The sequence below is a fragment of the Lissotriton helveticus genome, chromosome 11, assembly GCF_964261635.1.
Source record: "Lissotriton helveticus chromosome 11, aLisHel1.1, whole genome shotgun sequence".
Lineage (NCBI taxonomy): Eukaryota > Metazoa > Chordata > Amphibia > Caudata > Salamandridae > Lissotriton > Lissotriton helveticus.
The window spans coordinates 282,175,612-282,201,544 of record NC_136072.1 but is presented as its reverse complement, the minus strand read 5'-3'; positions in this window follow the sequence as shown (position 1 = coordinate 282,201,544).

The window sequence follows — 25,933 nt, the reverse complement described above, 5'->3', positions numbered from 1 at the left end:
GTTCATATAGTTTGTGACTATAGTTGTTAAAGTTCTGTATTGTTGTTAAATTGTTTTGTTGAAATAAAAATGTTTAAAGTTACTTTAGATTATTTTGCTTACTTAATATATATTTCAGTTTTATTACAGTATTGTAATATTCAATAAAACTGTCAGTTCTATCGTCAGGTACTGTAAATATGCTGCTGCATGTATATGTATCTCTATGATAGTAGGTGCATATTGTATTCTAGAGGCTCTTGTAATTGAGAAGGAAATTCTTTTGTTATGCAGCTATGGTGACTTGTCATGCAACAGTGAGGTGGCAGAGATATCAGTACTTGTCCATGATGTAGTATAGGAACCTCTGATATAGGAGAGAGGTATTGGCTCAGAGAGCAGTGCATCTTCATACTATAATAACCACTCCTCTCACCTGCTGTGCACACACTAATATGTATGACTGTTGCCATTGGCAGATGTCTAAAAGAGAGGTGAGTATGTCCCTGCAGTCAAGCATGGATACCAGCTGTGCAAGACACAATTTTCAACGGAGAGGATGCTCCATTTTATGCTCTACTTTGGACTTTCATCACGATGAAGAGAGGAATGCACCGAGAGCAGTCTCTACCAATATCCTATTTTATACATATTATACTCTGGGTAGATGTGTCAGCTGACTGGGCAGTATATTTCGATACCATAGTCTATATCGTTGTTATGCAAGAGAGACTTCGCACTATCAAGGTAATTTCATCTCTGCAACTTACTTGTACATCTGTCATCCTAGGGAGAGATGTGACCAGAGAGGTAAGCCTTTTTTCACACCCATCATCCAAGAGACGGTCACAGGAGAGGGAACAGTCTCCCTACAATGTTGCACACAGATTCATAATGCAAGATAGATGTGTCTGCAAAAAGGGCAGTTCCTCCCCACAGTCTACTATGTATGCTTGTCAGCATGGGAAGAGGTATGAGTAGAGAGCTACATTTTTCTGGAAGCCTATTACAGACCCTTCCACCCTGCCAAGATGGATTAGCAGACAGGTCATTCCCTTCCCAGACACCACTGCATATCCCTGTTGCTCTAGGTAGAGGTGTCAGTAGAGAGGCCCCTGCTTTCCCACACTGTACTAGACATTCATGTTGTCCTGGAGATAGGTGTTAATTGGTTAAGATTTGTCTTACTCTGTGTGCTTGATTCAAAAAAGATTATTATGAACCTAGCAGGATTCTCAACTTGCATGAGTTCCTTTCTTTTAGGCTGTAACAAGGTTTGGTGTTGGATCATGCCAACTCTGAATTGGGCCTGTTTGATCCTCCCGGCTCAGTAAACTTTCTCTTTAAAATGAGTTTCCATTATATTTCTTTCTTTTTCAAATGCTGCAATTGTACTGAAGTTTTTCTTGGCCCTTAAGAGCTCACCTCACAGAATGCATTAAATTAAATTGTTGGGGGTTGCACTAGTAGCAAACAAGAGGTTGTAGCTTGCAGTGGCCTTGGGGAACAACCGAGTTTCAAGTTCATCCCATGTTGCCAGAATTTGCACATCCCAAAAATCCACAATGGCTTCTCTAATATGTCCTGTGAAATGAAGATTGTAATTACTGATATTCAAACTTTCAACAACATTTTCAGCAGATCTCACATCACCCTTCCAGATAACAGATGTCATCTATAAAACGGAGCCACAAAACAATGTGATCCTCAACATTCGTATGGATCTTGAACATCTGCTCCTCCTACCAGCCCACAAAAATATTTGTGTAGCTGGGGGTGCAGCAGGTGCTCATTGCCGTTCCTGAAGCTGTTTGTACATTTTGTCAACGATCATTTTGGTATGCAGTAGGAAAAACAAGGATCTGCTTCTGAGGAAATGTTGAAATGCCTGTTTCCCTAACTTATGTTTAATGCTTGTGTATAGGCTTGTGATATCCATAGTTAAAAGGGTGAAATGTTTCTCCCATTGGATGCCGTCAATGGTGTTTGAAAAATTGTGGTGTCCTTGAGGTAAGTGGGAAATTCAGTAACCAGTTGTCTTAAGTAAAGGTCAATATATCTTGAAGTATTTCCAGTAATGACTCTATGTCAGATACAATGGGTGTACTTTGTGGTTTAGTGGCATGTTTATGTATCTTGGGCAACAGGTAAAGTATACGGATTCTGGGTTTGTCACATTAGAGGAAGAGGAACACCTCCCACTTGAGGAGTCCATGATCCCTTCAACCCACAAGCATTTCCATGTAGCTGACATTGGCCACAGTTGCTTCAGATTTGTTAGATGTACTATAGCACTCTGTGTTTGCCAATTAACTCCAGCCTTTCTCTAGATCTATTTGCTTAATGAGTACAACCACATTTCCCCCTCTATCCGATTAGTGGATAACGACACTCTAATCAGATTTGAAATTATCAAGTGCCACATATTGCTGATTAGCCAGGTTTCTCCTATTGTGTAAAGGTTGTTTGTACCTTATATGTTTAAGGTCGTTAATGACACCCTTCTCGAAAACATTTATTGCTTCATATGAAATCATAGGTAGGAATGTAGATTTTGATTTCAAATCATTGGGCGTACTGTGGTCAATTTCTATCCCACATTCCCACAAATTGAGAAAAGGATACTCATGATGTGGCTCAGCGTTACCTAGGGCAATAATTGCATGTAGTGCATCAACATCTTCAATCCTAAGTATGCTGGTTTGTTGAGATTTGCTTTTGCCTCCGCCTTAGTAGGTTTGGACTCAAACCATTTTTTCAATTTTAGGTTTCTAGTAAAGAAAAATAAGTCCACTCTGCTTTGTGCATAATTGAATTGGAAGAGACTCAGCCTCAGTAAAATATGGTCAGATAGATTGATGACATTCATGGATCCTGTGCGCAGCCCCTTATTGTCATTGCCATGTAAGCTTTGTTTCCTGCTTTCTGTAATTTTCTTGACTTGCCACCACTTCTTTTTCCTCTGGATCTTCTTCCTATGCCTCTTCGAAAACCTGTGTCTGCTGTTCGTTCTGTCTTTAATTGATTAATCATCTGAAACTGGCTTAAAATTATGTTCTGGACAACAGTTATGGAGGATTCTGGAGCATCCAATGTATTGGTATCTGATACATCACTTTCTGAAGTTGTCTTGAGGCTCCCATTTATTATAGTTGTTTCAAAGGGTTGCTTCTCACTGTAAAGATAGTAGTATTTTCTGTGAAATGTGAGGATGCGTCCTGCCATGTAATCTCTGTAACATCTAATAAACTCACATTGTTTGTTCATGGTTATTTCCTCTCTTGTCCATTTTAATCTGCACTTTCTTAAGAAGTTCTTCTAGGTGTTCTTTGGATATGACTGTATGAAGCTCCTGTTTCATCCTCTAAATTTCGTCCCAAATTTGTACCCTGTATTTGATGGCATACTTGACTAGTATGTGCATAATGGACATGGAACAGTGTTTAGAGTTATCTGCCCAGCTTTCTAGCATTTCTGGATCTAGGTTCATCATAGATGGGCATGGTAAGGATTCTTAACCCCCTTGGTACACAGTCCATCTCAATGTACCTTTGCAGGTATTCTACCTCCTATCATTTTGTGATTTATTTTTTGTGCAATTTGTCCAATCTGTCCAGTTTCAACTGGATGTTGATTCCACCTTCCTGGTTGCCTATACTGGGATCATCACCCACCGCCTGGGACGACTCCTGGTGGCCCCATGCCCTGGGCACCACCCCAAGCCAATGGACCACACACGAAACCTGGGCTTCATCCTGGACTCCTCCCTCTCGATGACCAGACAAGTCATCGCCGTATCGTCATGGTGCTTCAACACCCTGCGCGTGCTCTGTAAGATCTTCCGATGGATCCCCACCGAAACCAGGAAGAAGGTCACCCAGGCACTCGTCACCAGCGGACTGGACTACGGGAACACCCGCTACGCAGGAACCACTGCAAAGCTACAGAAGAGACTCCAGCGCATTCAGAACGCCTCCGCACGACTCATCCTGGACATCCCTCGTCACAGCCACATCTCGACCCACCTGAGAGACCTGCACTGGCTCCCCGTCAATAAGAGGATCACGTTCAGACTCCTCACCCACACACACAAGGCTCTCCATGACATAGGCCCGAAGTACCTCAACAGCCGCCTCACTTTCTACACACCCACCCGCCAGCTACATTCGGCCAACCTCGCCCTCGCCACCGTACCACGCATTCGCAGAGCCACCGCTGGAGGAAGATCCTTCTCCTACCTGGCGGCCAAGATGTGGAACTCCCTTCCCATCCACCTACGGCTGACCCAGGACCACCTCTCCTTCAGGAGGCAGCTCAAGACCTGGCTTTTCGAGCAGTAACGGAACCCCCCCAGCGCCTTGAGACCCTTCGGGGTGAGTAGCGCGCAATACAAATTATTATTGATTGATTGATTGATACTGTTGGCAGTTGATGTGTTGAGGGGGGAGAACAGCTTTTTGGATGCCTCCTTCCTCTTTGCTTCCACATTGAGAGCCATGATGGTTCTTTCCAATCACGGAAAATACTTGGTGCATCGAAATGCACAAGATGGTGTGTGAATCACACCAGATAGCGAGAGTGCTTTAAGCAGCTCCGCTTCCTTTTATGTCCAAGTGGTATTGCAAGTACAGGTCATTGTGAATGGAGGAGAAAGAAAAAGGAGAAGCAAAGCAGTACTCCACACTTATTATATGATCTCAACGGGTGGGTCCTCCGACTTGTCCATGGCCACTTTTCGGTAGTGCGTCACCAGCTGCCTCCTCCGTCTTCAACTCGCTTAGTCTAGCATGCGCCACCCTGCGATATAGATGCAGGCAGCGTCTTTAATAAGGTCCTCCTTCTTATCAGTGTCCGCAAACCCACTGCAGCTGTTAAACTTGTTGGTGCCAAATGGATTACCATGATGCAGAGTAATGCTGTATGGCATGGCACTGTTGTTAGTAGTCAGGCATTTGTCAAGCTCAGCGAGAGGCTTTCACCTTGAATCCATTTTGCAGGGTGCAGGAAGAGAGTGACCAGACAGTAATCCATCTTCTTTTGGCCCACAAGAAGTAAGACGGCTGATACGGAGGTCGTTGGTTTGAGATCCCAGTGTAGGAAGCAAAGCAGTCTATGGTAGTGTTTTAGAACAAACACTCCCTTCCATGCTCCGGTACCCTGAGGCAGAATAGCGGCGGTCTGAGAAGGGCCCGGGTAGCCTTTAACATGCAGTCAATAAAGTGTCACCAGAAAAAGGACCTTCTCAGACACCCATGAATTTATAAAGTACCAGTTAATTTTCTAAAAAGGCTCTCCTGGCTAGTCCTGGATGGAGCTTGTGGACTTTTAATCTGTGGAACTGTGGGGAGTTACTGAACAACTGCACTGAATTCCACCGAGTTCCATGAGCAGTTGGAGTAGGCAGCCTTCATCATGCACCATGGCTGTTCTTATTTGTTTTTCAGCTCTCCTGCAGTCCCTCCACTGAGCCACAGGGACTTTTGGGGCTTTCTGGGGTCAGTCGGTAAAGCAAGAACCACACTCTATTCTCACAGTACCCTGAACAGCAGGGACCCCTTCCTTTCCAGAGAGATATGATAATAAAGTTACATCAAAGCTTGGCAAGAAGGGTTACTTCTTGAGCCGGACTGGGAACTGAAACCGGCCTGGGGGGGCGGAGGGGGGGTAGGCCGAGCTGTTTGCTAGGGCCGGTTTCAGACGATTTTGTTAGAGATATTGCCAGCCCTTGGTAAAAAAAACAGGCCCCTATGGGCCAAAAACCGGCCCGAACACCCGGTGCCCGCTACGGCCAGTCCGGCCCTGGTTACTTCTGTCTTTTTAAATACAAAATGGGATTAAGTGGTTCACACAATCACAAGATGTGGACCCTACGAGTGTCCCGAACCTGGTTTGTCAGCTCCAAGCTGAAAGTCTACAATTACGGAAGAATGTATAACTGTGCGAAGCAGAAACGTCTGTGGTGTCGAAACAGCGAAGTGAAAACATGTGAAAGTGAAATTAACTGCTTTACTTATGGTACATATTCCCGGGGAGAAGCAACTGTTTATTTTTTTCCTCAGTGCTAAACTAAAGGCTCCTTCTGTGTTAAGGAGCTTGGCGACTGTGTCTGCTTGGTTCCTAATGCACCCACACAGTGCTTCAGGCCCGTATAATATTTCACAGCCATCTGGTTCAATTGTGATTGTAATCACCCATGATGTTATACGCATATTTGCACAGTAATTTACTCTTACATAGAAGATATAATCTGTTTAGTAGCAGAGCAGACGACAGGTCCGTGTTGCTGAGACAGGTACAGTTTCTTAAAAGCCCGGATCTGCCAGCCAACTGCTGCTTTGCTTATCTGATATACAATGAAAAGATTATAGGGTTTAAGATAAAAAGCCAATAATGTTTTAATGCTCATGTTTTGAGTCAGCCGCATCGCAATGGTTCAAGGAAGCTCCTACCACACCGTGCACCTGGGTCAGCAGGTTTAATCAAAGCAGACACAGCACTGCATTATTATAGGTCTCTTATGCCCACATGCATCAAAGTCAATTGCATTCGCAAAAGGTGCGAATCGCAATTTTCGGCCGTTTGCGAATGCAATTGACTAATTTGGAATGCTTCATGTATTTCGCAATTTTAGGAATCGCAACCATGTTGCGATTTCTAAAATTGCGATTGCATTTAAGAAATCGCAATTTCAGATTTCTTAAATGCAATGCATGATCATTTTTTAATTGCGAATTCGCAATTTGGAAGTGGTAAATTAGCATGAAGTTGAACTTCATGCTAATTTACCGAAAACTTTCAAATATGCACAAATTGCATTTTTGAAAGTTTTAATTTACACACACACATGCCCTTGGGGCATGTGTGTGTGTAAATTGCATTAAAAGTTACATTTCAGGTGTGCAGGGAGGGGTTCTTTGGACCCCCCCCCCGGCACCCTTGAAATTGCATTCACATTTTGCGAATCGCAATTTAAAATTCGCAAAATGTGAATGCCTTCCCATTCATTCCTATGGGCCTTTTGGCCCATAGGAATCAATGGGAAGGGTTTTCCTTAATTGCGATTCGCAAATTGTGTATCGCAATTAAGGAAAAATACCGAATCGCAAAAATAAATGCGAATTGTTCATGCATTGCAGTTTGCGATTCCTTAATTTTCGCAATTTAGGAATCGCAAACGGGTGCAATGATGCATGTGGCCGTTAGTCTCTGGAAAACCAAACAGGGGCTACAAAGCACTATATGCAATGCAAGCCACTGTGGGCCCACCAGGAAATGCAGAAGTAATGTGACCACAAATGTTAATTTATAAAATGAATTTACTGTTCTTCTTCCCATCTTTTGAATGATGTTCCCATTTCGTACAGGGATATATTCACGTGCATTAGGGCAAAGCATTTATTTTCCACTTGCTGTAATAAATTTCAATGAAAGGATCATTCCTGATACCTTAGCCTACATATCAGAACTAGTCCACTTGAGCAGAGGTTTCCGTACATGGATGGGGCTCACCTTCGGAATGCTCCAAGGACATCAACTGAGTGATTGTCTTTTACTTTGAAAGTCCTGACTGGTGGGCAAAGTCAGTGTGTCGATCAATACTTGATAACATGATGGGCTTTGTGTCTTTTTACTTACCATACCCGCCACAAGGGTAACAAGCCCTCTGCATGCCTGCCACTCAGTTTTCTCTGGAAGAGATTGCTCTGCTCCAGGAGCACGTGGTCGAGCTGCAGGAGAGCTGGTGTTCTAGGCATTTCAAGTTGTTGTTTTATGCGCTGTCGCTGAGCACTGCAGTCTCTCTATACTGCAGTTGGGAACACCCGGTGGAGAGGGATGGGCATGTGGACAGCCTAATCCACAACTATCCAGCAGATAGGAAGCTTGGTGAGAGCAAGAGAGCATTGCAGCTGGGACTTACATTGACGTGTGAGTACTTGTGGGTGGTAAACTCTGCTATGCTGCGGTCATCTCTGCCACCTCCGCTAGTGGAGTGAAGTTCACTGTCCACCCCTACTCCCTATGTGTTACAGCCCAGCCAGGCCTCTGTCACAGTAACAAGAGTGAGCTTTCAAACATAGCAATAGAGTAAAACATAAGCATAAATGACGGTTCACCCATTTCAGGTCCACGTAATGTCGGGCCCAGGGGGAAGTTAGGGTTGCAGACTCGTCTTCCCCCAGGGTTCTTTGCTCAATAGGCAGAAGGACATGCTGGGGAGGGGGTCAAGGGATTGGGCAAGGGGAGGGGTTGGGGTGTAATATAAAGGTGAAGAGGGGAGATATCAGCCTCTTCCTGCACCTTGGCACCACCGGGGAGGGTTAGGAAATATTAGTGAGGATTTTTTGCAGTAGCGTAGTGGTAGGGTTAGACCATCTGCACTTGGTCGGATGTTGTGGGTATGAGATCGCCGGAGCTCAGTTCGGCGAAGAAGCTAGCAGTTACCTGGTGGCAAAGGGCATGTCAGAGCCCGACCATGAGGTTGTGCAGGCAACACTAAGAATCCTGGGGCAGGCGTGCCATGCAGATCTGCTGCGACCCAGGGTCCTGGGGCAGGAATGGGTCAGCATGGTCCGACCCCCACGGTCTGCCTCAGCGGGCGCTGAGGCAATGGCACGCCAAGAAGAGCCACCACCGTCTAAGAAGGCAACCGGAGCCAAGGGACGGGGCTAACCCAAACAGCAGCAGTACAAGCACGGGGGCCAAAGTCAGAGTCTGCCTGCACTGTTGCCAGTCGACGCAACACACACTGGGATGGTAAGTCAGGGGGCGGGGCTAAGATATGAGGAAGCGGCCCAGCAGTACACTGGAGCCGGTATGAGGCCAGCGAAGGGTGCCGCCCAAGCCAGGTTTTGGGCAATATTGGATAGGCCCAGCAGCACGCTGGAGACAGTAGGAGCACCACTGGACCTCACTTTCAGGCCTCTCCCTGGGAGTATGCTGGGAGGGGATGAGGTCAGGCTTCCCTCAAGCAAGCTATGGACACTGAGAGTGGTGGAGGCCCAAGCAGTTCCCACAGTTTTCAAGGGGGCACAAGGAGGTGGGCACCAGAAGGTGGGAAGCAGGGGGGTCAACCCCCCATTATTTTACCATGGTGGGAGGGCCTAGATTTAGAGGCAAAAATCAAGGAGCAGAGAATAATAATTCAGGAGAGAGAAGGTAGGTGGGTTGCATTGTGCACAGCCAGGGAGGGTAGAGGGCTGGGGGCCATAGGTGGGGGGGGTCGCCCACTTGTCTTGGGACGAGGAGGACCTTTCAGAGCAGGACCCAGGGACAGGAGGGTAAAGGAGTGGGTGGGTGTGGGTTGAGGACATTCCGCAGCAGGGGGCTGGATCGGGGACAGCCATGATGGCAGAGAGACCCGGTGGTGCAGGGGCCCCCTCAGGTTGGATCAGCAAACTGGCAGTTGAAACCGGTAGAAGCAGGGTAGCGCCGCAAAACGACCTGAGACACTGGCAGGGGGGTCTGTGGTGGCCTACCCTCCAACGGGGGATCCGGCGTCAGCAGGGGGGTCCCTGGTGGCCTACCCTCCAATGGGGGATCAGGCGTCAGCAGCAGCGATGGAGGAGTGCAGTGGGATGCTTAAAAAGAGTGGGAAAGGGAAGAAGAGAGCAGTGCATGAAGTGATATGGGCGCCTGTGGAAGAGGAGACTGCGATGCTGTTGGATTCTGGTGATGAGAGTGACAAATTGGAGGAAGGGGGAGTGCCATTACAAACTTGGTCTGATTCCTTTAACTCTTACATACAAACTGCACCAATTTTATTATGGCATTCAATTTGGGCAAAAGATGAGCCAGCCCCTAATCGGGCAGATATATTGGACTGTTTTAAACTTGATCACATGTTGAAGATACCAGGGTTTAAAAACAGATGGAGATAGTCGGGATGGTGGACTGTATTTATAATCCAGAGTGCATTGTAAAGAACCCAGTTGTCTAGTGAGCACCTAGAGATAAGAAAAAAGGGGTTCTCTGAACATTTGCTTTTGGTTTGCTCACCAAGTGCTCAGCCTTATCTCTTTCTATTTCTGTCATGTCAAAATGTTTTATCTTATCGGATTCCGGTTTGGCATTGCGCACCTTCTGGTCTTTTATCCTTGCAAAGCTTACTGCGGCACTAAACTGGATCTTTGCCCTTGTGACTCCAAATCTACAGAGAGTATGCTTCATTTCCTGTTTTTTGCCAACTTTATACAAAACTGAGGTGGGATTTTATTGTCCCCCTTTTAAAAATTCTAAATATCAAGAAGTGCTGGCCAGCCCTATCTCACCTCCAGCTTTTAACACCTTCGACGCTCATGACGAGCTGAGCTCGTCATGAGCCACGGCGCTTCGGTGCTCATGATGAGCTCAGCTCGTTATGGCCCGTGGAACGCTCAGGTGCGGGGAGAATTCCCCTGCTGTGCTGAGCATTCCATGGGAGTCAATACATCTGTGACGAGCTCAGCTCGTCATGAGCACCGGAGTGCCGTAGCTCATGATGAGCTGAGCTCGTCATGAGCATGGGGGCGCTGTGCACGCCCCCCTACCCCCCAGCACATCGGGGGAATAACCCCCGCAGCGAAGGGGTTAAATGATGAATATACATGTTCGATGGTCTATAGATATATCACAACAGCTGTCCGTTTACGAAATGTGGCTGGGAAATGACTTCTTGGTGTCTGGATTTTAAACAATTATATTTGGATTTCATGGTGTTAGGGACAGGGGGTTACCCTAAAGCCCTTTATATGTTGTCCGTATGTCATGCTGCTATTTGTTGAAACATTGACTTAATTATAATTTTTAAATGTTTTATTAAACATTTCTATTGTTATGAAGTTTATTATATATCATCTGTATCATATTTTCATTGGGGCCGATTAACAGAACTAATCTGAGATAAAATCCTAGACTTACTTTTTTGGTATTCACAGAAGGCATTTAGTAGTAGTAAAGTTAGGACTCTTAACTTTGCTACTACTAAAGGCTTTCTGTAAATTTCAAAATTAGTAACTTTAGGACTCTGTTTGTTCAAAGCCGTACCTTGTGGTGTGTGAAGTAAGGACTTCTGTTTGCCGCCCTTCAGCTTTTTTGCCCACGTCACCTCAGCTCCTCGCAGGACCCGCTTCGCGGGTCCCGCACCGTGGATAGAGCCCAGCGGGTGTGCACAGAGACTCAGGGGGTTGTGTGCCGAAGATCCATCAAGGGGAGAATTGAGACAGCAGCAGGGCTGTGAGCGGTGTCGCAGGGACTCCATTTCCCAGGAGTCCCTGCTTGACTAACCCTGAACACCTGGGACGCTCTCCCTGCTTGCCCCGCCCCCCTCCTCCTCCCTTATTTAGTTGGCACACCTCACCGCTCCGCGGGGCGCGTGGGACGGGCCCGTTTAATCCCGTTAAAGACCGGGTAAGACTGGACTGGGCCACCTCCTTAACGTTCACGTTCATATTTATATATTCTGTCTGCGCCTTCATTCTGCATATCTGTGCTCTTATTTTTGTATCAGTACAACATTGTTTTCCTGGAACAAAAGTTGTTTATGTGCTCTTATACTAACGGGACTACTGTGTATTGTTAATCATGTCAACTAGAGGTAGCAGGAGCAAAACTGCACAAAGTTTGGCCCAGATTTCTGGCCCGATTGACCAATTCATTACCAGGGCTAATGAAGCTATCGATCAGGGCATATCACTCCTGGACCAACGAGTTTCACATGACTTGGACCAAGCAAAATGGTCCTCGTTAGGCCCCTTGGCACAAGCGCAAACTCCTATCCGTCAGCAGGAGAAGGCTCCTGTAACAGAAATACGAGCTGATATCCATGGTATGCCCAACTTGGTTAACCTGTCGGCATCCCTATCGTTGCTGGACTCGCAATTGAGTCAGACTCTTGATGCAACGCCTGACATCTTTGCGAGCCCGGTTCAGGTGGACCCTGTACAGGTAAAACCAAGGGGGATAAGGGAGGGTGCAATCCCAAAGCGGAGGAAATCAAAGAAAAGAAAGCACAATAATGCAGCTAAGACATTGTCTAAAACCCAGGGGGTGGGAAGTATTATATCAGAGTCAATGGGACTTAATAACCACCGAATGAACGGAACACTGAAAATGACACAACTAACCCTTCCTCAAGTATTGAGGACCCCAATGATAATGTTAATAACAGTGATGTTGAAATCTTGGGTGGAGATTGCAAAATATGTAAAGGCAGCAATCAATTTCTGGCCAGGATTGAAGAATTTATTAAGATCCAATTACAGCCAATCCAAGTGAACCTTGCCACCATCGAGAAACAACTAGCAGCTGTGACTTTAACCCTGACAAATCCAAACAATTTGAAGGGCTTAGGGGTGGTCACTGAAGGGGGCACAAAAAATAAGATTGCCACTACCACGTCAGGGCATTGTACCAAAAATACCCCTGTCGGACTGACAGACCCAAAAACAAAGCCTCCTCAAGATACGACTAATAAGGTTCTTGATCTACAAAAAACCCCAGCCCCTATAATTGTTCCTACTAAAGATGTCCCTAAAAATATTGCCCCAAACAATCACCCCTCAAGAAATCATCATATAGGAGAACGGGCTAAGGGCGGGGGGAGTCAGTTTTCAATTCCTCCAATAAACCTCCCTCCCGAAGCAAGCCCATTTGTAGTCATTATGACGGGGGTCCCTGAGCTGAGTCACAATACTGAGGAACCCACCTGGTCTTTAAAAAATAAAGTCCAGCATTGGCTGAATATCAACAGACCATTGCCACAAAACTGTTTTAGCAGGGTCAACATGGTGCGCAGGGTTCCTTGGATTGGCTATAAACCAAAAAGAACCCTGGGAGACTGTATTATAGTCAATTTTGAGGATCCCCGTGCTGTAGATCACATCTGCTCATGGGGCTCCTTGGCCAAGGAGGATGGAATATGCACCAAACGCCTATCGTTCTTTTACCCACCAGTAGCCCGCAACATCGAAGGCCCAGATTGGTCTTGGAACCAAGCGGGCAATTGGGACAGGGGTTGCAACCAAATAGGCAATAGGCAGGGGAGAAGAGATTGGGCGGATTGGTCAGGCAACGATAGGAGAGACATAGTGTTTAGGGAAGGATGGGGTGGTATACCAACTTCTAACAGATACAATTGCTTAGAGATGGTCGATTGACCATCATCGTGTATTGAGCAGGTTGGCGCAGGTCCAATAAATTTAGATGATAAACTTGGGCAATCATTAAAAACCTTTATTAACGACCGATCTCCTGAAACAATTATTAGATCAACTGATACTTTATTCCCACCTAACAAATTGCCTACTAATAAATCCCTAGATACTCTAGGGACTCTAGTGAGCAAGGCGGATGGCCCCACCGGTGAGGGTGAAACCGAACCCATTCAACTAGTGGAGATTCAGAATGCCAGGGAAGTTTCTGGGGGTCTGATAGGCATATGCTTAGAAGGAGTTTACGAGTAGAAAAGAATATTCCACCTATAAAAAGATACAGTTTGTCCCTACTATCTTGGAACATTGCGGGTCTTCCAAAAAAATCTAAGGACCCCACCTTCCTAAGCTTTGCGGCTCAGTTTGATGTGATCTGTTTACAAGAGACCTGGGATAAGGGTGAGACTCACTTGGAGGGTTTTATCACATATGCCGCCCCGGCCCGTAACACAGGCAGAGGAAGATGTTCTGGTGGCCTCTCCACTTATTTTTCCAACTTGGCCAACCTGACAGTAACGAACTTGGATAGTACAAGCTGCCCTGTCAAATATAAGCATTTCTTTCAAATGTTCCACATTAAGGGGGGAGGGTCTCAGAGTTTGCTCTTAATTAATTTATATAATAACGTCCCAAAAGAGGAGCAAAAGCCGGTTTTAGAAGAACTTAACGGAGTTATCAATAAGGGACTGGGAACTGAGCAAATGGACACATGTTGTATAATGGAGTAAGTAGTGTATGCAACAGTTGCGAATACATCCCCTGTCGAGGCACACCGGGCGTGATCAATAACGTGATTCACAATCGATGAAGTTTCATGATTTATTTGTTATAGTTCATTGTATGTCACTTTAAACACCTGATATTATTGTCATATCAGTCGTGTGACAATTATTTCATTTTACTGGCACATGAACTTTTCAACAATGCATTTCGGACCAAAAGGCCCTTTATCACGGAGTGCTGCGGAGGAAAACAGAAAAAAACGGCGGTGAGGCGCTGATGACCAGGGGATGCTTTGAAGGAAAAAGGAAAAAGAAAAGGAAAGAGAAAAGAGCCCTCCAAACACACGGAGCACAGTCTCCAAGAACCTCAAACCAAAAAAGAACACTTAGTGATCAACATATCAGATATCGCCATTTCTAACTACCAAATGAACTTACTTGAGAAAGGTACCTCATTCATCCCCACAGCATCAACCAATCTTCTTGAACTAGAAGTGAGCACGTTCAAATTCACAAGGAAAATGAAACTTCGACACTTCTTTGACAACATCTTACCCGCTAAAACTGCTGACAAAGATGATGAACTCCGAGGTCTACGTCCTCCGAGCACTTACCAAGCACCTCAAAGTCATAAGAGCATTGATCTTTTTGAAACGTTAGTACATAATGATGTTCAGAAAATCAATTTCAGGAAAACTTCTTAACTACAAAATCTAACCAACAAGGATCGAGACACCCTGAAATCGTTAGCTAACAACACACGAATCCGATGTGTTAAAGCTGACAAAGGAGGAGCTTTAGTAATACTCAACTCCACCATGTATACCGACAAACTTAATGAGCACATACAAGATACTTCGACGTACATGATACTTGACTACAATCCAACCAATGAATTTCAGAGCACCCTTAAAGACATTGTCACCACTGCTCACCTAGCAGGTACCATAGAAGACCGCACAAAAAAGTATCTATTGCTAGAGTACCCGAAGAGTCCTACCATCCATATGTGTCCCAAGATACATAAGAACCTTCTGGACCCCCCGTTCAGACCCATCGTGTCCACGAAAGGATCCATACACGAACCGACTGGAAAGTTCATAGATAAGTATCTTCAACCCTTTGTCACCAACACAACTAGCTACATCAGAGATACCGCTGACTTTTTAGACAAATTAGCAGGAATCCAAATCAGCGACAAAGAATCTCTCATCTTATGTACAGCAGACGTTAGCTCCTTGTACACCTCGATACCCCATCTTGGGGGCATTGAAGCTTTTGAACACGCTCTCCTTAACAGCAACATCAACACACAAATGCAGTCTTTTCTAATGGAGCTCATGACCTTCACTCTTTACCATAGCTACTTTCAACAAAATGACCAGTGGTACCTACAACTATCCGGAATGGCGATGGGAAACTGCGCTGCTCCCACGTATGCTAATATATACATGGAGAACTTTGAAAACCAGTATATACACAGCAACGCAACATTCCAAAACAAATCCAAAATGTACGCACGTTACATAGATGATCTTTTCATAATGTGGTCAGATACTAAGGAGACATTGAATCAAGTACTCACAGAAGTAAACACCAAGGATCCACGTATTAATCTCACATGGCAAATCAGTGACACAGCTATATCCTTTTTGGATGTTAACATAAAAATCACCCCCCAAGGGTTCATCACTGACCTTCACCGAAAATCCACAGACCGGAACAACACCCTGCACTATTCCAGCTTCCATCAAGGCTCCTTGAAAAAGCATTTACCATTTTCCCAAATGGTACGCGTAAAGCGCATAGTGTCAGATGACCATTTACTAACAACACGCATCAAAGAAATGCATGAACGATTCACAGACCGTGGTTACCCAGAGGATGTTCTTCTCAACGCGCAGAATCGCGTAGCCAAGATGTCCAGACAAGACTGTCTAAAAAAAACCAAGAAAGATAAGGAATCTCGTATGGTGCTTGTATCCAAATTTTCTACAGCAAGTTCGACATACAGGAAAATCATACTTAAGCACTGGCCCATCTTACAGGCTGAACCCGACCTCCGGGGAATTTTTGAAAAACCTCCTTTGTTCGCTTACACAAGAAGCAAGAACCTTAAAGAAATTTTGTCTAAACCCACTCCAACAACCAAGCAACACCGAGGAACTCAACCTTGTCTTAACTGCAGTCACTGTAACTGTATAATCAAGGGTAGCACTATTCAACACCCCATGAAGGGTCACACCATCAGATTACAAGTCGATGCCACATGCGACTCAATGAACTTAATTTATGCCTTGAAATGTCCCTGTGGGAAGCTCTATGTTGGGAAAACAGAACGAAAAATAAAAACACGTTTAAATGAACATAAATCCAACATACGGGTGAAACAAGAAAAATCCAACATTGCTATGCATTTTGCTGAATCACGCCATACCATCGCACAACTGAAATTCATTGTTTTGGAAATTGTCAGCAAAAGGGAAGGAACTGACAACCATAAACAGTTGTTAAAACGTGAACTTGAGTGGATCTACCTGTTACAGACTCAGAAGCCGTACGGCCTTAATGACCGCATCGAATATAGTTGTTACCTGTAAAGCACATTTACTGTATCTTGTACATTGTACCTTGATGACTTTGCCCCTTGCCCCCACTGACTCACTCCCTCACGTTCAGTAACCGTTACAAGATGGCCACCTTACTTCTTTTTCCCTTAGTACCGTTTTCTATGTCTACCACCCACGTGCGTCATCCTCCCCGTTTAGCCACACGTCCTTATAGTCTCCTCCCACGAATATCATTGACACAGATCTTGCAGCCGTTTGCCAGCGGACTCCGCTACGCTTGAGCACGAAGTAAGTCACCCGACCTTGTTTAAATTCACGCTTTCAGTCATTCTCACTTCATCCCACGCGGTAAAATTCCACCTCACCTTCCGCTGTACACGCCCCCTAGTCACGCCGATTTATTAGTCATTTTACCCCCTCACACATAGACACGGTTAATTTCCTTCAAAGCATCCCCTGGTCATCAGCGCCTCACCGCCGCTTTTTTCTGTTTTCCTCCGCAGCACTCCGTGATAAAGGGCCTTTTGGTCCGAAATGCATTGGAGAAAAGTTCATGTGCCAGTAAAATGAAATAATTGTCACACGACTGATATGACAATAATATCAGGTGTTTAAAGTAACATACAATGAACTATAACAAATAAATCATGAAACTTCATCGATTGTGAATCACGTTATTGATCACGCCCGGTGTGCCTCGACAGGGGATGTATTTGCAACTGTTGCATACACTACTTACTCCATGATTCTTGGGTGTCTGACGGAAGACACCACCCTCGAGAGCACCCACAAGTTTGAAAAATATTTGCAAAAGCTACACTACCTAGCAGTGCACCACCGACTCTTCTTTCTTCTCACATGTTGTATAATAACAGGCGACTTCAATTGTCATTTGTGCGCCCAAAATGGGACAGAGTTGTGTGGTATAGTTGATCTAAAGGGTGAACCTTGTACGCATTTTGAACACTCTACTTTTGGTAATTTGCTAAACACCATGATGCATGACCTGAACCTCGGATTTGCAAACGAGTTGTGTGACCCACAGGTCAATTTTGAATCTACATTTACTGGCCGGGCCTTGTTTCTCTTATTGATTATATGCTGGTTTCCACTAATTACAACCATAGTATTCGGTCTTTTAACACCGAAAAAATTGCACTGAGTGACCATTATCCGATCAGTGCCACCTTTGATATGGGCCCCAGGGATAGTCAAGCTCCGGACCTGGTAGAGGTCCTATACCGCCACGGGGTTTCTCTGGCAAGGACTAACGGTTACGTAATTAAGTGGAACAAAGTTAACTCAGAGAAGTTTATGCATGAACTAGTGTCAGATGACCTTAATCCCTTTATGATATGCCTTGAAGATAATCCCAATCCTTCATTGGTTGTAACAGCCTTTGGGGAAATTACATCCAAAATAAGCAGCCATCTTGTAAGAAAGAGGAAGAAATGTGACAGGGATAGAGCAGAGGGCTGGTTCAGTTCTGATTGCACTAAAGCACATCTACACCTGAAGCAAGTACTGAATAAGGTACCAAGAGACAAGATTGAGATAAGGGGGGCAAGAGCAGCCTATAAACTTGCGCTTCATAACCGTAAAATGGAACTTAAGGAAGCAGCGTGGGAGGCCTTGCGAAAGGCTAGTGTCCTAACAGACAATACTTTGTTCTGGAGAGAGGTTAATGCCCCTTTTTTTAATACCAGGGAAACAGACTTGATTGAGATTGCTATTGAAGAATCTGTCTGGGTCAACTATTTCACAGATTTGTTTAGGAAAGATGACCTGGGCAGCTTAGAAATCTCTATTCGAGCGGACTCATCCGTACAGGGTCCTACCCCAGAAGGTGCCCTTGTAAATGCCTTTCCATTAGAGATAGTATTCACACTAGCAGAGGTTGAATTGGCAATACAGGAAATTTCCAAATCTAAAGCCCCAGGCCCAGACGGGGTTCCTATTGACATATACAAAGATAATATAGCTCTCTGGGCACCACTCCTGACCAACGTTTTTAACAGCTATAATATCACTGGTTTTCCAACCACATGGCAGGAGGCAATTGTAGTGCTCATTTTTAAAAAGGGAAATCGTCAGTGTGGGAAGTTGGCCTGATATATGATGCTCACTAGTTCTAGTGATCACCTTGTATCAGTCCAAACAACCCTTATGGTGATTGGTTGTAAGTCAACCTTATAGACCAGCTATCCTAATGGTAGCATGGACAAAGCAGTCTTAGGCTAAACTCTTTTGGCATGTGAAGCCAGCTGTTTTACCACAATATAACCCCTTGAATACCAGATGAAAGGACACCACACAGGTTGTTATGAAAATAAACAGTATATTTATTAATAACAACACCTCGGAACTCTTTATGAGGTCAGAGGGCTAAGCACATGACAATCTCTTACAAAAAATACTACAAGTTGCACAAAATTACAATGGTGCCCTAGGGGCACGACAAACCATATACTAAGTAAGTGGAGTGTGAGAGTCGATAAAAGGAATGGAGCTGTCCAGAGGCTGTAGGATCGATGGGACCACGCTACACTAACTTCAGGTAAGTAATAGGAGGCCCATGAACGCGTGTGCAGAGTGTGAACTCACACGCGAGATGCGTAACAACGTCTATGGACAGTACAGTTCAAGTAAAAGGTGAGTACGGACAATCCTGACTAGTTAGGACAATAACGACTGTGGAATTGGACACTAGGACAGTTAGACTAACCTTGAGCACCAAAATGCTCTCGTTACCTCACCCACGGGCTGCGGGTGCATAGGTGCCAAAGTGTGTCGGGTTCTCGCGTTGAAGTCAATGGAGCCTGAAAGAAAAGATGCTGCAGGCGGCCAGGAGGAAGATGTCCGGTGCGATCCCAGGGTGGATCAGTGAAGAAGAGGACCTGAAAGCAGAGGGGACAGTGTTCAAAGTCACTAGCCAGTGACCGGTGTGGAACCAGGAAGGAACCAGATGCTGTCCTCGCAATCAGGTGAAGAGTGGATGCTTGACTCTGCAGCCACGTGGACCAGGAGGTGTCTTCGACGACCAGGATGGAAGCACGAGCTGTCCCACGCAGGCTCTCGCTGTCGGCGGTGTCGGATCCAGGATTGGACTCAACAGGCCTTGGCAAAGGCAACCCACGCGGTGAAGGGAAAAGACGTCTGGTGCGGACTAGGAGAGTCCGGGGTGCCCCTCTTTTGGAAGGGAGCAAAGGCAAGTCTGGAGCAACCAGACCAGCAGAAAAGATTCAAAGGTTCGTCATCTAGGAGGCCACTAGCCAGCCGGCAAGTGACCAGACAATGTGTCGAGCAGCAAACAAGCAGAAGGGCCCCACGCAGATCTCGTGGATGCTGGAGGGCTGATCTTCGGTGCAGGGGCTGCTCGGGGCTGGGGCTTCTCAGTCCCCAAAGCACTTAGTCGAGTTTACCTCGGGAGTCGTGCTGGAAGCGAACTGCAGTTTCTTCCAAGATGGCCAGTCCCACGTGTCTCGTCGCACCCACGGATCTCAGCTGTGCTGCAGATGTAGGTTGAGGTCGGAGAGGTCTGGGAATCCGGGTCTCGTCGGGCTCTGAAGTCTGGATCCTCGAGGGAAGACGACAAAGGGAAGCCGCTGGACGCTTGATGGTGCCTACAGTTGCAGGGTGGACACTCCTTGCCCACAAGGGAGATTCTTCAGTCTTCTGTGGAGCAGAACGTCGAAGGCCAGAGTTTCTTCTTGTTGAATAGTTCAGGATAATGTAATTTGGAATGGGACCAGCTCCTACCTTTATTCTCCTAAAGGGGGCTGCACTACTGACTAGGTCCCTCCCCTGGGTGGGACCAGGAAGGGGGGTGGTTACACCCCCTATCCTTTGTCCGGTTTCCCGCCAGAGCTGGGGCTGGGATGCCCCAGCAACTGGTTTGAACCGGTGTATGCACTGGGCAACTTGTGTGCCCCAGGCATGTCTCATTCCTTTCAGGCCTATCCTCCCCAATACACAAAATCCTGTCTGGGGTGGTGCTAGCACCTCCCAAGGCAGGAAACCCTTTGTCCAAGCCATCCTCGCTGGAAGGACTCCCAGCAGCAGGAGGTCAGACTTGTGTCTGTGGTGGCAGCATCCATTTTGTGATGCTGAGGCTCGAGTTAACTTTAACCGGGGTTCACAGTTACATACATGTCGTGTCCCTCTAGAAGGGTGGAATGCTACCCCCGTCGCCAGAATTGGCGAGGGGATAGTATTCCAAATCGTATGACACCTTACTCGACATGTTTTGAAAATGTTATACCAGAGTTAGCATTTAACCGCGAGGTTGATAATGCACTTAAGAGCATATGGTATAGCGTTATCATGGAACAGCTATTAGGACTTGGTTCCGCAAGCTGCAAACAGGCTCAGCTCATGCCAGAGCACCATCTCACATAATTCCAAGCACTCTGCCTTCAGGATTGATAAGGCCTTCCATAGGAGTGACTGATAGGAATATATGTGTACATTTTAGGGTTAGATATTGGTATACTATATCTACAGCAAAGGGTGTTTACACCACCTTGCCCCAGCTGTCATGCAGCCAGTTGTGTCAGATTTAGATGGCCAGCCAGGGGTGGCATAATACATGCTTCAGCCCCTGGTTGGCCCTGGGTACACCTATGCCCTGGGTACAGGGACTGATAAGGTGGCCCAGTACCAATTGGAAAATGCACCTAAAGTACATGGTTGTCAATTTAGAGAGAGAATATCTAGGCTGTGGGTCTGATTAGCAGGCCCACAGCCAGGGAAAGTCGTAAACCAGTGAAGCAAAAAGCAAAAATCTGGGGTGACCATAGGATTGCAGACCCCACTCTCCTACATAACCCCCCCCCCCAAACTTAGGGACATTAAACTAACCTTGGCCAGGTGAGTCTTCCTGTTCTAAGTGGAAATACCTGGAGAGACCATCTGCATTGCCATGGTCAGTCCCTGGTCTGTGCTCCACTGTAAAGTCCTTCCCCTGTAGGGAAATGGACCACCTAAGAAGTTTGGGGTTTTCACCCTTCATCTGATTTAGCCATAAGAGGGGCTTATGGTCAGTCTGAATCTTGAAGTGAGTTCCAAACAAGTATGGCCTCAAATTCTTCAGGGCCCAAACCACAGCAAAGGCCTCCCTCTCATAAGCTGACCAACGTTTCTCTCTAGGGGTCAGCCTTCTGCTTATAAAAGCAATGGGCTGGTCACGACCATCAATATTCAGTTGAGAAAGAACAGCTCCCACACCCAACTCAGATGCATCTGTTTGGACAATGAAGGTTTTGGAGTAGTCAGGACCCTTGAGAATAGGTGCAGTACACATGGCCTGCTTTAGGTCATCAAATGCCTTCTGACAGCTAACTGTCCACTGAACTTTCTTTGGCATTTTCTTGCTTGTCAAGTCATTAAGTGGTGTCACAATGGACCCATAATTTTTTACAAACTTCCTATACTAACCAGACAGGCCCAAGAAAGCTCTGACCTGTGTCTGGGTGGTTGGAGGAGCCCAGTCCTTTATGGCCTGTATCTTGCTCTCCAATGGTTGAACCTGGCCTCCACCCACAAGGTGGCCCAGGTACACAACCTGACTCTGCCCTATCTGGCACTTAGTAGCCTTGATAGTGAGGCCTGCCTTTTGTAGGGCCTCCAAAACTTTCCTCAGGTGGATCAGGTGATCCACCCAGGTGGAGCTAAAGACAGCAATATCATCTAGATATGCTGCACAGAAGTCATCCAACCCAGTGAGAACTTGGTTCACCAACCTTTGAAAAGTGGCAGGTGCATTTTTCAAACCAAAGGGCATCACCACAAATTGGTAATGACCTCCTGGGGTAGAAAATGCTGTTTTGGCCTTGGCATCCTCAGCTAACCTGATCTGCCAATAACCAGCTGTTAGGTCAAATGTACTTAAGAAAGTTGCAGAAGCCAACTTGTCTATCAGTTCATCTGCCCTAGGTATTGGATGGGCATCTGTCTTAGTGACAGCATTGAGACCCCTGTAGTCTACACAAAACCTCATCTCTCTCTTACCATCCTGGGTGTGAGGTTTAGGCACTAGAACTACAGGACTAGCCCAAGGGCTCTCTGAGGGTTCAATGACTCCCAATTCCAACATCTTTTGAACTTCTTTCTTAATGCAGTCCCTGACGTGGTCAGGTTGCCTGTAGATTTTACTCTTGACAGGCAGACTGTCACCAGTGTCCACCTCATGGGTGCACCAGTTTGTCTGACTGGGGGTTTGTGAAAACATTTGCCTGAAGGATTGAAGAACCTGTTCACAATCCTCTTGTTGATGAGCAGAGAGGCTGTCAGAAAAGACTACACCATCTACTGACCCATCATCAGGGTTCTGGGTGAGCAGGTCTGGGAGAGGGTCACTCTCTTCCTCCTGCCCCTCATCTGTGGCCATGAGCAAGCCAATGTCCTCCCTGTTGACAAATGCTTTGAGCCTGTTTACATGAAGCACCCTGTGGGGGCTCCTGGGAGTTCCCATGTCCACCAAGTAGGTGACCTCTCCCTTTTGCTCAATGATGGTATGGGGTCCAGACCATTTGTCTTGGAGAGCTGCTGGGGCCACTAGCTCCAACACCCACACCTTCTGTCCTGCATGATACACAGTTAGGACAGCCTTTTGGTCATGCCAAGCTTTTTGAAGTTCCTGGCTGGCCTCAAGGTTTTTAGATGCCTTCTCCATGCACTCTGCCATTCTGGAGCGGAGACCAAGTACATAGTCCACTATGTCAAGCTTAGGCTTTTTGAGAGGTAACTCCCATCCTTCCTTCACAAGACATAGGGGTCCTCTTACAGGATGCCCAAACAGAAGCTCAAAAGGGCTGTAACCAACCCCCTTCTGTGGGACCTCTCTGTAAGCAAACAGGAGGCAGGGTAAAAGGATGTCCCATCTTTGCCTGAGCTTTTCAGGTAACCCTTTTATCATCCCTTTGAGGGTCTTGTTGAATCTCTCAACAAGCCCATTGCATTGTGGGTGATAGGGTATGGTGAATTTATAATTGACACCACATTCCTTCCACATAGCAGTCAAGTATCCTGACATGAAGTTTGCACCTCTGTCAGAGACAACCTCCTTAGGAAACCCCACTCTGGAGAAAACTCCAAGTAGGGCCCTGGCCACAACAGTAGCTGTAGTGGTCCTAAGGGGAATAGCTTCTGGATACCCGGTGGCATGATCCACTACCACCAGTATAAATCTGTGCCCAGATGCTGTTGGGGGGTCCATTGGTCCAACAATGTCTATCCCCACTCTTTCAAAGGGAACCCCCACCACAGGTAGTGGTATAAGGGGGGCCTTTCTTGTGCCACCTGATTTGCCACTGGCTTGGCAGGTGATACATGAGCGACAAAACTCTTTAGTGTCTTCAGACATATGAGGCCAGTGAAAGTGTGGGGCAAGCCTGTCCCAAGTCTTGTTCTGGCCTAAGTGACCTGCAAGGGGAATCTCATGGGCTAAGGTGAGAAGGAAACCTCTAAGAGACAAGGGGATGACCAGCCTCCTGGTAGCACCAGGCTTGGGGTCTCTTGCCTCAGAGTAAAGGAGTCCATCTTCCCAATATACCTTATGGGCACCTGTAGCATTCCCTGCAGCCTCAGCAGCAGCCTGCTGTCTGAGGGGTTCAAGAGAGGAACAGTCTAATTGGGCCTGCCTCAAGTCTGCCCTGGAAGGTCCCCCTGTCCCAAGAAACTCAACCTGATCAGGTTCAAGCTCTTCTAGGACAGTTCCTTCTGGGGTCTCTGGGTCAGCCTCCTGAGAGGGCTGATCCTCCACCTGAGGCAGGGGGGAAGGCTCTGCCTTAACCCTACCATTCCTTCTCTTGGGTAGTGTCTGGTCCATTCTTCCAGGATCCAGCACTTGTTCAGCTGGGCATTTCTTGGCCTGTGACCTAGTCACAGCAAGGACATGTGAGGAGAGACCTAGCATTTCTACATGAGTCCTGTGCTCCACATCTGACCACAGTGAGGATTCCAAATCATTGCCCAAAAGACAATCTACTGGGAGGTCTGAACTAACTACAACCCTTTTGAGGCCAATTACCCCTCCCCAGGAGAAATTAACAACTGCCATACTGTGATTGGTAGTGACATTGCTAGCATTGGTCACTAGGTAATCTGAACCTAGCATGATCTGGTCAGGGTCCACAAATGTTGGTGTCACCATGGTGACACTGGCACATGTGTCCCTGTAGGCCTGAGCCATCTTTCCATTGATTAAAGGTGTTTGTCTGTATTTGCCCAGAGTACTAGGACTTACAGTAGGGGTCATATCCATGTCCCCAGTACAAACAAGAACGGCCTGAGTAGGAATTCTGACTAAGTCAGAACCCACCTCAGTTCCCAGGGTTAACCCAACTATAGCCTTGGGAGGTACACTACCACTACTAACTGTACTAGGGGGTGCAGGTGTCTTAGGGACAGTAGTGGTAGGAGTTTGGCCTTTCTTGGTGCACTCACTAAACCAGTGAGTTTTACTTTTACAGTATTGGCACCATGGTTTCTTAGGACCATCATTCTTCTTCTTTTGGGAAGTTTGGGACCCACCCTCCTTAGGTTGTTGGGGCCCTGTTGAAGAATTCTGGTCATTTTGCTTATTCTCATTGCCCTTCTGGTCTGCTTTCTTCTGGCCACCACCCTGGTTCTGGTTCTGCTGCTTGACCCTTGTCCTGACCCATCTGTCTGCCTTCTTTCCCAATTCTTGGGGAGAGGTTAGATCTGAGTCAATCAAGTGCTGATGCAACAACTGGTTCTGACAATTATTTAAGATTTGCTCTCTCATAATTAGATTATACAATCCTGTGTAATCAGTAACTTTACTTCCCAGTAACCAGCCCTCCAGAGCCTTAGTGGCACAATCAACAAAGTCAGTCCAATCTTGAGCCTGAGTTTTCTGGGTATCCCTGAACATCAACCTGTACTGTTCAGTGGTTAAGCCAAACCCATCAATCAGAGCAGTTTTCAAGACTTGGTAATCATTAGCATCCTCATCTCTAACAGTGAGGAGCTTGTCTCTACCTTTACCTTCAAAGGAGAGCCACAATATAGCTGCCCACTGACTCTGGGGTACCTGCTGTACTTTGCAGGCTCTCTCCAAAGCAGTTATCCACTTGTGGATATCATATCCTGTCTTATAGGAGGGCACTATTTTACTCAGGTGTCTATTATCAAAACTCCTGTCTCTATCCCTAGGGATAGTGCTGCTGTAGTGCGTTTTATCTAGGTACCTGAATCAATATTCCTATTCTTTGCCCTTGTCCGATTATAAATCAATAATATCCCTACAACGGCATAGAAACCCTTTTCATAATTCAGTCATAGCGCATGCTGTCACATTAAGCAAGCCTATTCCTCCAGCCCCCTAGAAAGCACACCGAGTTCTCAAACAAATCCAAGCCTCCAGCAACCTGGGAAATCCCCGCTGCTTTGTTTTGATTTCGTCCGAAAACTCCTGTAAAGCACTGTAAGAACGACCAGTTCTTAGTGACAT